General features: G+C 46.4%; 1 protein-coding gene across 2 annotated transcripts in view; it reads right to left on the bottom strand.

Annotated features, from left to right (window-relative positions):
* The window catches only part of LOC110491178 (arginine-glutamic acid dipeptide repeats protein), a 336,789-nt gene extending 326,011 nt beyond the window's left edge, over positions 1-10,778 (bottom strand). For both annotated transcript variants that reach the window (XM_036947766.1, XM_036947767.1), the window contains exon 1: positions 10,461-10,778. The gene's annotated coding sequence lies outside the window, so the exon portion shown is untranslated. The remainder of the gene's footprint in view (positions 1-10,460) is intronic.

Raw genomic sequence — 10,778 nt, 5'->3', positions numbered from 1 at the left:
GGAAGTCTAGTCTTTCGGGGGGAAGTCTAGTCTTTCGGGGGGAAGTCTAGTCTTTCGGGGGAAGTCTAGTCTTTCGGGGGAAGTCTAGTCTTTTGAGGGAAGTCTAGTCTTTTGGGGGAAGTCTAGTCTTTCGGGGGAAGTCTAGTCTTTTGGGGGAAGTCCCCAGTGTTTGCTGGTAAAAAAAATAAATGTTAAAAGCCTTTTAAATGGATAAATTACTAAAATGTTAAATGTAATAGATATATATATATATATATATATATATATATATATATCAATTAATTCTGTATGTAAAAGGAACGTGACCCACTCATATAAAACTGTCCCTGGCAAAACAAAACTTCTGCTACGCTTAAATGCTTCAACGTTTATGTACGTGAGTCTACATTTCCTTCAGTGATAGGATAGTGATATGCCCAGCTGTCTGACGAGCCAACAAGCAGTCTCTGGCCTGCGAGACGCAGCAACAGACACCTCTCAGCTGAGGAGACTAGAGCTGCCTGCACAACAGCTTCAGGCAACAGATTTATTACAAATTGATCCATTAGATAGCACTGCTGTGTTTCACCCTCTCTCTGTTCGCTCTCCCTTGAACCCCCCCCCCTCCCTCCTCTCTCTCTCTGCCAGCCTCTCCCTTGAACCCCCCCCCCTCCCTCCTCTCTCTCTCTGCCAGCCTCTCCCTTGAACCCCCCCCCCCCCCCTCCCTCCTCTCTCTCTCTCTCTGCCAGCCTCTCCCTGATGGTAGTGTGTTTTAAACTGTAAGTAGTTCAGTGGGAAATATCCACCCACTACACAGAGCGGATGTACTCTCCAGACAGACACTCAAGAAGAGAAGGGTACAGATGGCACCCTACAACTAGAGAAGAGGAGGGTACAGATGGCACCCTACAACTAGAGGAGGGGAGGGTACAGATGGCACCCTACAACTAGAGGAGGGTACAGATGGCACCCTACAACTAGAGAAGGGTACAGATGGCACCCTACAACTAGAGAAGGGTACAGATGGCACCCTACAGCTAGAGAAGGGTACAGATGGCACCCTACAGCTAGAGAAGGGTACAGATGGCACCCTACAGCTAGAGAAGGGTACAGAAGGCACCCTACAACTAGAGAAGGGTACAGATGGCACCCTACAACTAGAGAAGGGTACAGATGGCACCCTACAGCTAGAGAAGGGTACAGAAGGCACCCTACAACTAGAGAAGGGTACAGATGGCACCCTACAACTAGAGAAGGGTACATATGGCACCCTACAACTACAGGAGGGTACAGATGGCACCCTACAACTAGAGGAGGGTACAGATGGCACCCTACAACTAGAGAAGGGTACAGATGGCACCCTACAACTAGAGAAGGGTACAGATGGCACCCTACAGCTAGAGAAGGGTACAGATGGCACCCTACAGCTAGAGAAGGGTACAGAAGGCACCCTACAACTAGAGAAGGGTACAGATGGCACCCTACAGCTAGAGAAGGGTACAGATGGCACCCTACAGCTAGAGAAGGGTACAGAAGGCACCCTACAACTAGAGAAGGGTACAGATGGCACCCTACAACTAGAGAAGGGTACAGATGGCACCCTACAACTAGAGAAGGGTACAGATGGCACCCTACAACTAGAGAAGGGTACAGATGGCACCCTACAACTAGAGAAGGGTACAGATGGCACCCTACAACTAGAGGAGGGTACAGATGGCACCCTACAACTAGAGAAGGGTACAGATGGCACCCTACAACTAGAGAAGGGTACAGATGGCACCCTACAGCTAGAGAAGGGTACAGAAGGCACCCTACAACTACAGGAGGGTACACCCCTCCTTCATACACCCCTCCTTCATATGGATCCTCCCCCCCTCCTTCATATGGATCCTCCCCCCCTCCTTCATATGGATCCTCCCCCCCTCCTTCATATGGATCCTCCCCCCCTCCTTCATATGGATCCTTCCCCCCATCCTTCATATGGATCCTCCCCCCCTCCTTCATATGGATCCCCCCCTTCATATGGATCCCCCCCTTCATATGGATCCCCCCCTTCATATGGATCCTCCCCCCTCCTTCATATGGATCCCCCCCTTCATATGGATCCCCCCTTCATATGGATCCCCCCCTTCATATGGATCATCCCCCCCTTCATATGGATCCCCCCCTTCATATGGATCCCCCCCTTCATATGGATCCTCCCCCCTCCTTCATATGGATCCTCCCCCACCCCTTCATATGGATCCTCCCCCTCCTTTATATGGATCCTCCCCCCTCCTTTATATGGATCCTCCCCCCTCCTTCATATGGATCCTCCCCCTCCTCCTTCATATGGATCCTCCCCCCCTCCTTCATATGGATCTTCTCCCCCTCCTTCATATGGATCTTCCCCCCTCCTTCATATGGATCCTCCCCCCTCCTTCATATGGATCCTCCCCCCCTCCTTCATATGGATCCTCCCCCCTCCTTCATATGGATCCTCCCCCCTCCTTCATATGGATCCTCCCCCCCTCCTTCATATGGATCCTCCCCCCTCCTTCATATGGATCCTCCCCCCCTCCTTCATATGGATCCTCCTCCCCTCCTTCATATGGATCCCCCCCTCCTTCATATGGATCCTCCCCCCTCCTTCATATGGATCCTCCCCCCCTCCTTCATATGGATCCTCCCCCCTCCTTCATATGGATCCTCCCCCCCTCCTTCATATGGATCCTCCCCCCTCCTTCATATGGATCCTCCCCCCTCCTTCATATGGATCCTCCCCCCTCCTTCATATGGATCCCCCCCCCTCCTTCATATGGATCCTCCCCCCCTCCTTCATATGGATCCTCCCCCCCTCCTTCATATGGATCCTCCCCCCCTCCTTCATATGGATCCTCCCCCCCTCCTTCATATGGATCCTCCCCCCCTCCTTCATATGGATCCTCCCCCCTCCTTCATATGGATCCCCCCCTTCCTATGGATCCTCCCCCCCTTTCATACGGACCCCCCTCCTCTATAAAACTGATCAATTTAGTCCACAGAATAATTCAACTGATCACAGACACAAACACAGCCTAGAAACGTCTTTCCTAATAATTGCTGATTAAATATGAATCATTATTTACCTTTGATCTGGTGTCAAGAGATCGGAGCTTACACTTTGCTACCATTTTGTGTCTGTCAACAACATGGTGTCCAGATGTATTGGAGGTCCCATTACCAGAGAGGGGAAAGCAATAAGGTATCCTGTGTATCAGTGTTAGTATTAGTGTGTGTGTGCTCGCTCTGTGTGCATGTGTGTGTGTCTATGTGTCTGTGTGTGTGTCTGTGTCTGTGTGCATGTGTATCTGTGTGTGTGTGTGTGTATCTGTGTGTGTGTGTGTGTGTGTGTATCTGTGTGTGTGTGTGTGTGTGTGTATCTGTGTGTGTGTGTGTGTGTGTGTATCTGTGTGTATCTGTGTGTGTGTGTGTGTGTGTGTGTGTGTGTGTGTGTGTGTGTGTGTGTGTGTGTGTGTGTGTGTGTATCTGTGTGTGTGTCTGTGTGTGTGTGTATCTGTGTGTGTGTGTATCTGTGTGTGTGTGTATCTGTGTGTGTGTGTGTATCTGTGTGTGTGTGTATCTGTGTGTGTGTGTTTATCTGTGTGTATGTGTGTGTGTGTGTGTCTGTGTGTCTGTGTGTCTGTGTGTGTGTCAATAACGACTGCACCTTACCTCCATTATTCACAGCTGTGAGTCCCAAATGACACCCTATTCCCTATGTAGTGCACTACATTTGATTAGGGCCCATAGGACTCTGGTCAAAGGTAGTGCACTACATAGGGAATAGTGTCCCATTTGTGTCCCTCAGTTCAAAGACAAACACTTCATCTCCTAATGAAAGGGGAGTCAAAGGCTTGACGGAGCGCTGTTTAACAGAACTCAGAGTCTGCTTCTGGAAGTGCCACTAGTAGCAGCAGGGAGCGACAATGTTCTCTAGTTAAATAGTTCACTCAGATCCTACTGTGTTGTCCTGTCTTCCCTCTCCTCCTAGTGTCCCATGAAAACACTACAGGGGGGCATCCTTCTAGTGTCCCGGACTACACTACAGGGGGGTGGGGGGGGTGGGGGGGGGGCATCCTTCTAGTGTCCCAGACTACACTACAGGGGGGGGGGCATCCTTCTAGTGTCCCAGACTACACTACAGGGGGGGGGGGGGGGGGGGCATCCTTCTAGTGTCCCAGACTACACTACAGGGGGGGAGGGGCATCCTTCTAGTGTCCCAGACTACACTACAGGGGGGGAGGGGCATCCTTCTAGTGTCCCAGACTACACTACAGGGGGGGGGGGGGGGGCATCCTTCTAGTGTCCCAGACTACACTACAGGGGGGGAGGGGCATCCTTCTAGAGTCCCAGACTACACTACAGGGGGGGAGGGGCATCCTTCTAGTGTCCCAGACTACACTACAGGGGGGGTCATCCTTCTACTGTCTTCTTGTTGGTGCAACAGAACTATTCACAGTTGAGCTCGCTCAGTTTAGCAAATTTTGTATACGTTTTTTTTGTCAAGGGAGGCCAGATGGTCGCTGGCTTCGCTTGCCTTCAATGCTATGGGCGGCAACAATGTCTCGTTTGGACCAGACAGCATCAGATAGATGGCCTACAGGTAGAGAGACCCAAATCAATACACTTGAAAATGACTCAAACCAAATCAAATCAATCAAAACGGTGTGTAATTAGGAGGTCGACCGATTAATCAGGGCCGATTTCAAGTTTTCAGAACAAATCGGTAATGGGCCTTCTTGGACGTCGATTATGGAAGATTACATTGCAATCCACGAGGAGACTGAGTGGCAGGCTGACCACCTGTTACTCCACGAGGAGACTGAGTGGCAGGCTGACCACCTGTTACGCGCTGACCACCTGTTACTCCACGAGGAGACTGAGTGGCAGGCTGACTACCTGTTACTCCACGAGGAGACTGAGTGGCAGGCTGACTACCTGTTACTCCACGAGGAGACTGAGTGGCAGGCTGACTACCTGTTACTCCACGAGGAGACTGAGTGGCAGGCTGACTACCTGTTACTCCACGAGGAGACTGAGTGGCAGGCTGACCACCTGTTACTCCACGAGGAGACTGAGTGGCAGGCTGACCACCTGTTACGCGCTGACCACCTGTTACTCCACGAGGAGACTGAGTGGCAGGCTGACCACCTGTTACGCGCTGACCACCTGTTACGCGCTGACCACCTGTTACGCGCTGACCACCTGTTACGCGCTGACCACCTGTTACGCGCTGACCACCTGTTACGCGCTGACCACCTGTTACGCGCTGACCACCTGTTACGCGCTGACCACCTGTTACGCGCTGACCACCTGAGCGCAGCGTCAAAAGGACTTTGGGGCAGTAAGGAGCCAATGAAAGTATCTAGCTAGCATTAAACTTCTTAGAAAAAAAAACAATCGATCTTCACATAATCACTAGTTAACGACACACGGTTGACGATATTACTAGGTTAACTAGCTTGTCCTGCGTTGCATATAATCGATGCGGTGCCTGTTAATTTATCATCGAATCTCAGCCTACTTCAACTTCGCCAAACGGGTGATTTAACAAAAGCACATTCGCGAAAAAAGCATTATCGTTTCACAGATGTACCTAACCATAAACATCAATGCCTTTCTTAAAATCAATACACAGAAGAATATATTTTTAAACCTGAATATTTAGTGAAAAGAAATTCATGTTAGCATATTTATTTGAGACTAAATAGATTTTATTTATGTATTATATTAAGTTAAAATAAAAGTGTTCATTCAGAATTGTTGTAATTGTCATTATTAAAAAATATATATATATATATAAAAAGGTAGATTATTTGGTATCGGCTTTTTTTGGTCTTCCAATAAATCGGTATCAGTATTGAAAAATCCTAAAATTGGTCGAACTCTAGTAGAAATGATGGCGGATCTAAATTAATACAGTTTCTTGACCGTGTCAAACTCACTAATAATAAATCACCTAAATTAAATATTAAAACTGTCAGAGAATATCTAAAATCCCCCAAAACGAGAGACAGTCTTCTTTCTTTTGTACATTTTGACGGCGAGGACTTTTTCAGTGCGATCCCAGGACCTCGCTGAAGACCAAGAACGCCCCCCCCCCCCCACCCCCACCCCCGACGTAAAATGAGTTTGACACCCCTGGCATGAATTGACAATTAGACATGAAGCCTTTCAGATATTGATGGACTAGCCTACATTTGGTAGGACTGATCTGTATCACTACAAAACAAGCCAGGAAAACCCTTGGGAAAAGGTCAGAGAAGAAGACGGCCTTTAGTGAGCTTTCTGGGAGAAAACAGATTCCAGCGTGTTTTGCGCAAAAATATGTTCCTGTCCACATGGGTAGAAGGGTGCTGATTGGATAGCCACAGACGGTTGTGGATGAATGTAAAACAACCGGCTTAACCGTTTACACAACAGCTGGCTGAAGACGGGACAGCCTAGGCTTTCATGCGTCTTGTTTCTGCGATAACATGGATGAAATGATGAAACTGACGTCGCCCCATTCTGAAACTAGCAAGGCGTTGCAGCGAACAATTAATGAGAATGAGCTTGAAACCGCTAACCTCTGGCAATTTGACAGGTACACTCACGATGGCTGCCTGGTATTGTGATGCAATCATTTCCATGGTAATGTAGAATGTTCATTTAAATGATGGTAAATTAGGTGGCTCATGCAATGGAATGAACGAAATATAAACTCAACATGTAAATCTGGGTCCCATGTTTCATGAGATGAAATAAAAAACAGCCCAGGAAAAACGTATTTCTCTCAAATGTTGTGGACAAATTTGTTTACATCCCTGTTAGTGAGCATTTTTCCATTGCCAAGATAAACCATCCACTTGACAGTTGTGGCATATCAAGAAGCGAATTAAACAGCATGATCATTACACAGGTGCACCTTGTGCTGGGGACAATAAAAGGCCACAGATGTCTACAGAAAGAAAGAAAGGAGTTTGTGTGTGTCTCATTCCTGCCAGTAAGCCAGGCCTGTCACTCAGCCCAATATCTTAAAACAACACATGAGAACCACTGCAACAGCCAATTTCTCGCCACATGACCAGAAAAAAAATATATATATATATTTTGAGGAGAACAATGACAGACAAACAGAGACAGACAAAGACAGACGGCGAGAGAGCGAGAAGCCTGCTTGTCTTGTGAGAGAGTACCATGTGCTGCATGCCTATCAGTATGGGATGACAGATACATCTTGTAATAAATATTCAGCACTTGAACAGCCCCACCAAGAGCTCTTTGAGGGAACACTGTAAATTAATGCTCTGGACAAAGGAACGTTGTCCTACAAGGTAACAATGTAACCAGGCAGATAAACAGAGAGAGAGAGAGAGAGAGACAGAGAGAGAGAGAGAGAGAGAGAGAGAGAGAGAGAGAGAGAGAGAGACAGAGAGAGACAGAGAGAGAGAGAGAGAGAGAGAGAGAGAGAGAGAGAGAGAGAGAGAGAGAGAGAGAGAGAGACAGAGAGAGACAGAGAGAGACAGAGAGAGACAGAGAGAGACAGAGAGAGACAGAGAGAGAGAGAGAGAGAGAGAGAGAGAGAGAGAGAGAGAGAGAGAGAGAGAGAGAGAGAGAGAGAGAGAGAGAGAGAGAGAGAGAGAGAGAGAGAGAGACAGAGAGAGAGAGAGAGAGAGAGAGAGAGAGAGAGAGAGAGAGAGAGAGAGAGAAAAAAAAAATGTTTTCTCCAAAACACTCAACGTTTGAGGGACTAAAAAAACAAAGCAAGATGACTCATGCTACCCAACCATATCAAGTGCAGTCTTATGGTGTGTAGAGGATTTCACAAAGAATAACATTTCAACGGTAATAAATAAACCATCTAAAAGAAGCCTAGTACTGGAATGTTTAAACAGTCAATCCTGTGCTGAATTACCCTGTGTCATCTAAGAGGCTAACAGAATCACTTCATACATACCAAGACTCCATTTCAATGGAGAAATAACCCACTTTTTTTTATTTTTAAATCAAATGTAGCCTATTTATGAAGGTTTTTTGAAAAAAACAATAATAATAAATGACACCAGTTGTCACAAAGTGCTTTCACCGTACAGGGATTCTTCAAATCCCTAACAAGAAAATAAAAACAATAAGAACCTAGCAGAGAGAAGAAGAAAAAAAAATGTCTCCTTCAATTTCAAAACATATGTTCATAGATGGTGGATAATATGTTACCTCTCCCACTGCAACTCTCTGACTCACTTGACTTCCACCGAGACTAACCATAATGCTGCATTATCTTACGGACAATGCTGAGGAGGGGAAGATGTTTCTGAAGAGAGATCTAGGTGAAGAACAACACCACACACGCAGCAAAGAAACAGCACGCTGCCTGACTGCATACGAACACCCCCCCCCCCCCCCCCCCCCCCCCCCCCCCTCCCCCATCCTGCCTATTGACAAATCAACTAACAAAGACTTGCCACAGCAGCACAGTGAATAATTAGGTGTACACTGTGAATAAATAGGCCTACCCGGGTAATGAAATAGGACCACCCAGGGAATAAAATAGGACCACCCAGGGAATGAAATAGGCCTACCCGGGTAATGAAATAGGCCTACCCGGGTAATGAAATAGGCCTACCCGGGTAATGAAATAGGCCTACCCGGGTAATGAAATAGGACCACCCAGGGAATGAAATAGGACCACCCAGGGAATGAAATAGGCCCACCCAGGGAATAAAATAGGCCCACCCAGGGAATAAAATAGGCCCACCCAGGGAATAAAATAGGCCCACCCAGGGAATAAAATAGGCCCACCCAGGGAATAAAATAGGCCCACCATGGGAATAAAATAGGCCCACCATGGGAATAAGGCACTCCCAAGGGATCCCCAGTCAGACAAACACTTCATAGGCAAAGGCTTCCAGATGTATGCCAACACCATCATTCCCTGCTCTCCAAGCTGCCATTCCCGCTCAAATCAATCCTTGAACAATTACAAATGACCTTCTTGGGTGAATGTGAAGTGTTCTTCTCTCCAGACGTTCATCAGATTACTCCTATTCAGTCAGCAGACATCTAGGCTAACCAAACAAAATGCCTTGTGCAACAGTAGACAGACATTTACAGGACCCTTGCATGCCTATTTAACAGTGTGTGTGTGTGTGTGTGTGTGTGTGTGTGTGTGTGTGTGTGTGTGTGTGTGTGTGTGTGTGTGTGTGTGACTGAACAGAATGGTCCCAGACAGTACACTTCAATCAATGTTTATGGTGAAAACACCACCACTCTTATTCCAACTGAGAAGCTGTGTTTTACACAGAGAGCACCGAGAGACCAAACTAAAATGATTGATCTACTGTCCTCCTGACAGTACAGTAAAGAGCCAAACATGGGGTGGAAGAATTCATGGTGCTTTTATATCAACTTGTAAGAAAGAACATGTATAATTTGATCACAGTTACAGTTCCTTATGTTGAGAACACATCCAGTACACAGCAATCACTTTTCACATCAAATTTGCCAACTGCTTGTTGTGGCAACATTCAGAGGACAAAAAAAAAAAGCATAACGCATTGAAATAGAACAGCACTCATTGTTTGCTTTGGGGGGGAACACAAACAACTAGCTAGAGATTGAAAGGTACCAAGCAGGCAACTCTTACCCTAAAATGAACGGTGTTTTTTTAAATGATGACCCTAAATCTGAATTTACAGAAATCACAGATTTCGCAAACAGTTTGCTAGTAAACGAGTCTTGTCTAGAAGCTGCAACATCTCCTTGACAGTTCTGTCATTGTTACCTAGCTAGCTAATTAGCTTAGCTATGCTAACTGCTTATCTAAAAACAACAATTGTCTAGTCAAATCAACCTTTCAAATGTAGCAATCTGCTTCGAATAACTAACATTATCGTGCTTGCTAAAGTTACTTCTTACTATTATTTTTCTGGGTAGCTGGCTAGCTAGCTATGTTAGATAGCATAGCTAGTTGGCTTGCTAGCTAACTATTGGTAGGTGCAATGTATCTGGTTAGCTAGTTACCTAGCTAGCTAACACTTGCTAACGTTAGCCTGTCTCTGGTTGAGTTGATTTAGCAACGTTAGCTTGCTACAGCTGACAAGCTTAGAGATAATATATGATGGGTGAGATGGCTAATTGCCACTGTTATAATACCATAGGATCATCCAGATGATCTCAAAGACAAAAAAAGGCAAATAACTGTCAACAAATGCTAAGGCTTTGATTGCTAGCAAGCTAGTTAGCTGCTATTAGCTAACATTAGCTTTGTGACATTTAGTTGACATCATCACCACACACCAAAGACCCAATGACCCATCATGATAATTCGTGATACAACTAAAGAATAGCTAACTAGCTACATAAGCTAGCAAGATAACATTACTTGTTTGATTTGCCATCACCCCCCCCCCCTTTTTATTCGTGAACATCAAAGCAGGAGTATAACTTAATAAGACAGCAACAGCTATTGCAACACTTACCTTGGAGGGCTTGTTTTACACCATCTGTGATTTGTTTGAGATTTGACTGCAACAACAACAAACAATAGCTCAGACAGCTAGCTAGCCAGCCAAGCGCTGCTACACAGGGGAGTAGCTAGCCTAGCTAGGCAGCCACAAGCCACAGGGGTGGGGGGTGGGGGAACTAATAATAAAAACGCAACTGACCGCGTTTGATAATACTGTCATAAAATGATGGAGTATGGAGTAAAGAGGGACTAATCGGTGTCGGACTATTTTCTCTTCAGTTAGCTAAAGAGACGTGGGGAGCGTGGGGAGAAGCAACACCAAGCATAACAC

This window comes from Oncorhynchus mykiss, chromosome 16 (assembly GCF_013265735.2).
Source record: "Oncorhynchus mykiss isolate Arlee chromosome 16, USDA_OmykA_1.1, whole genome shotgun sequence".
In the NCBI taxonomy this organism is placed as follows: domain Eukaryota; kingdom Metazoa; phylum Chordata; class Actinopteri; order Salmoniformes; family Salmonidae; genus Oncorhynchus; species Oncorhynchus mykiss.
Note: the sequence above shows the minus strand (reverse complement) of the source record. Positions and strands in the feature narration are given on the sequence as shown.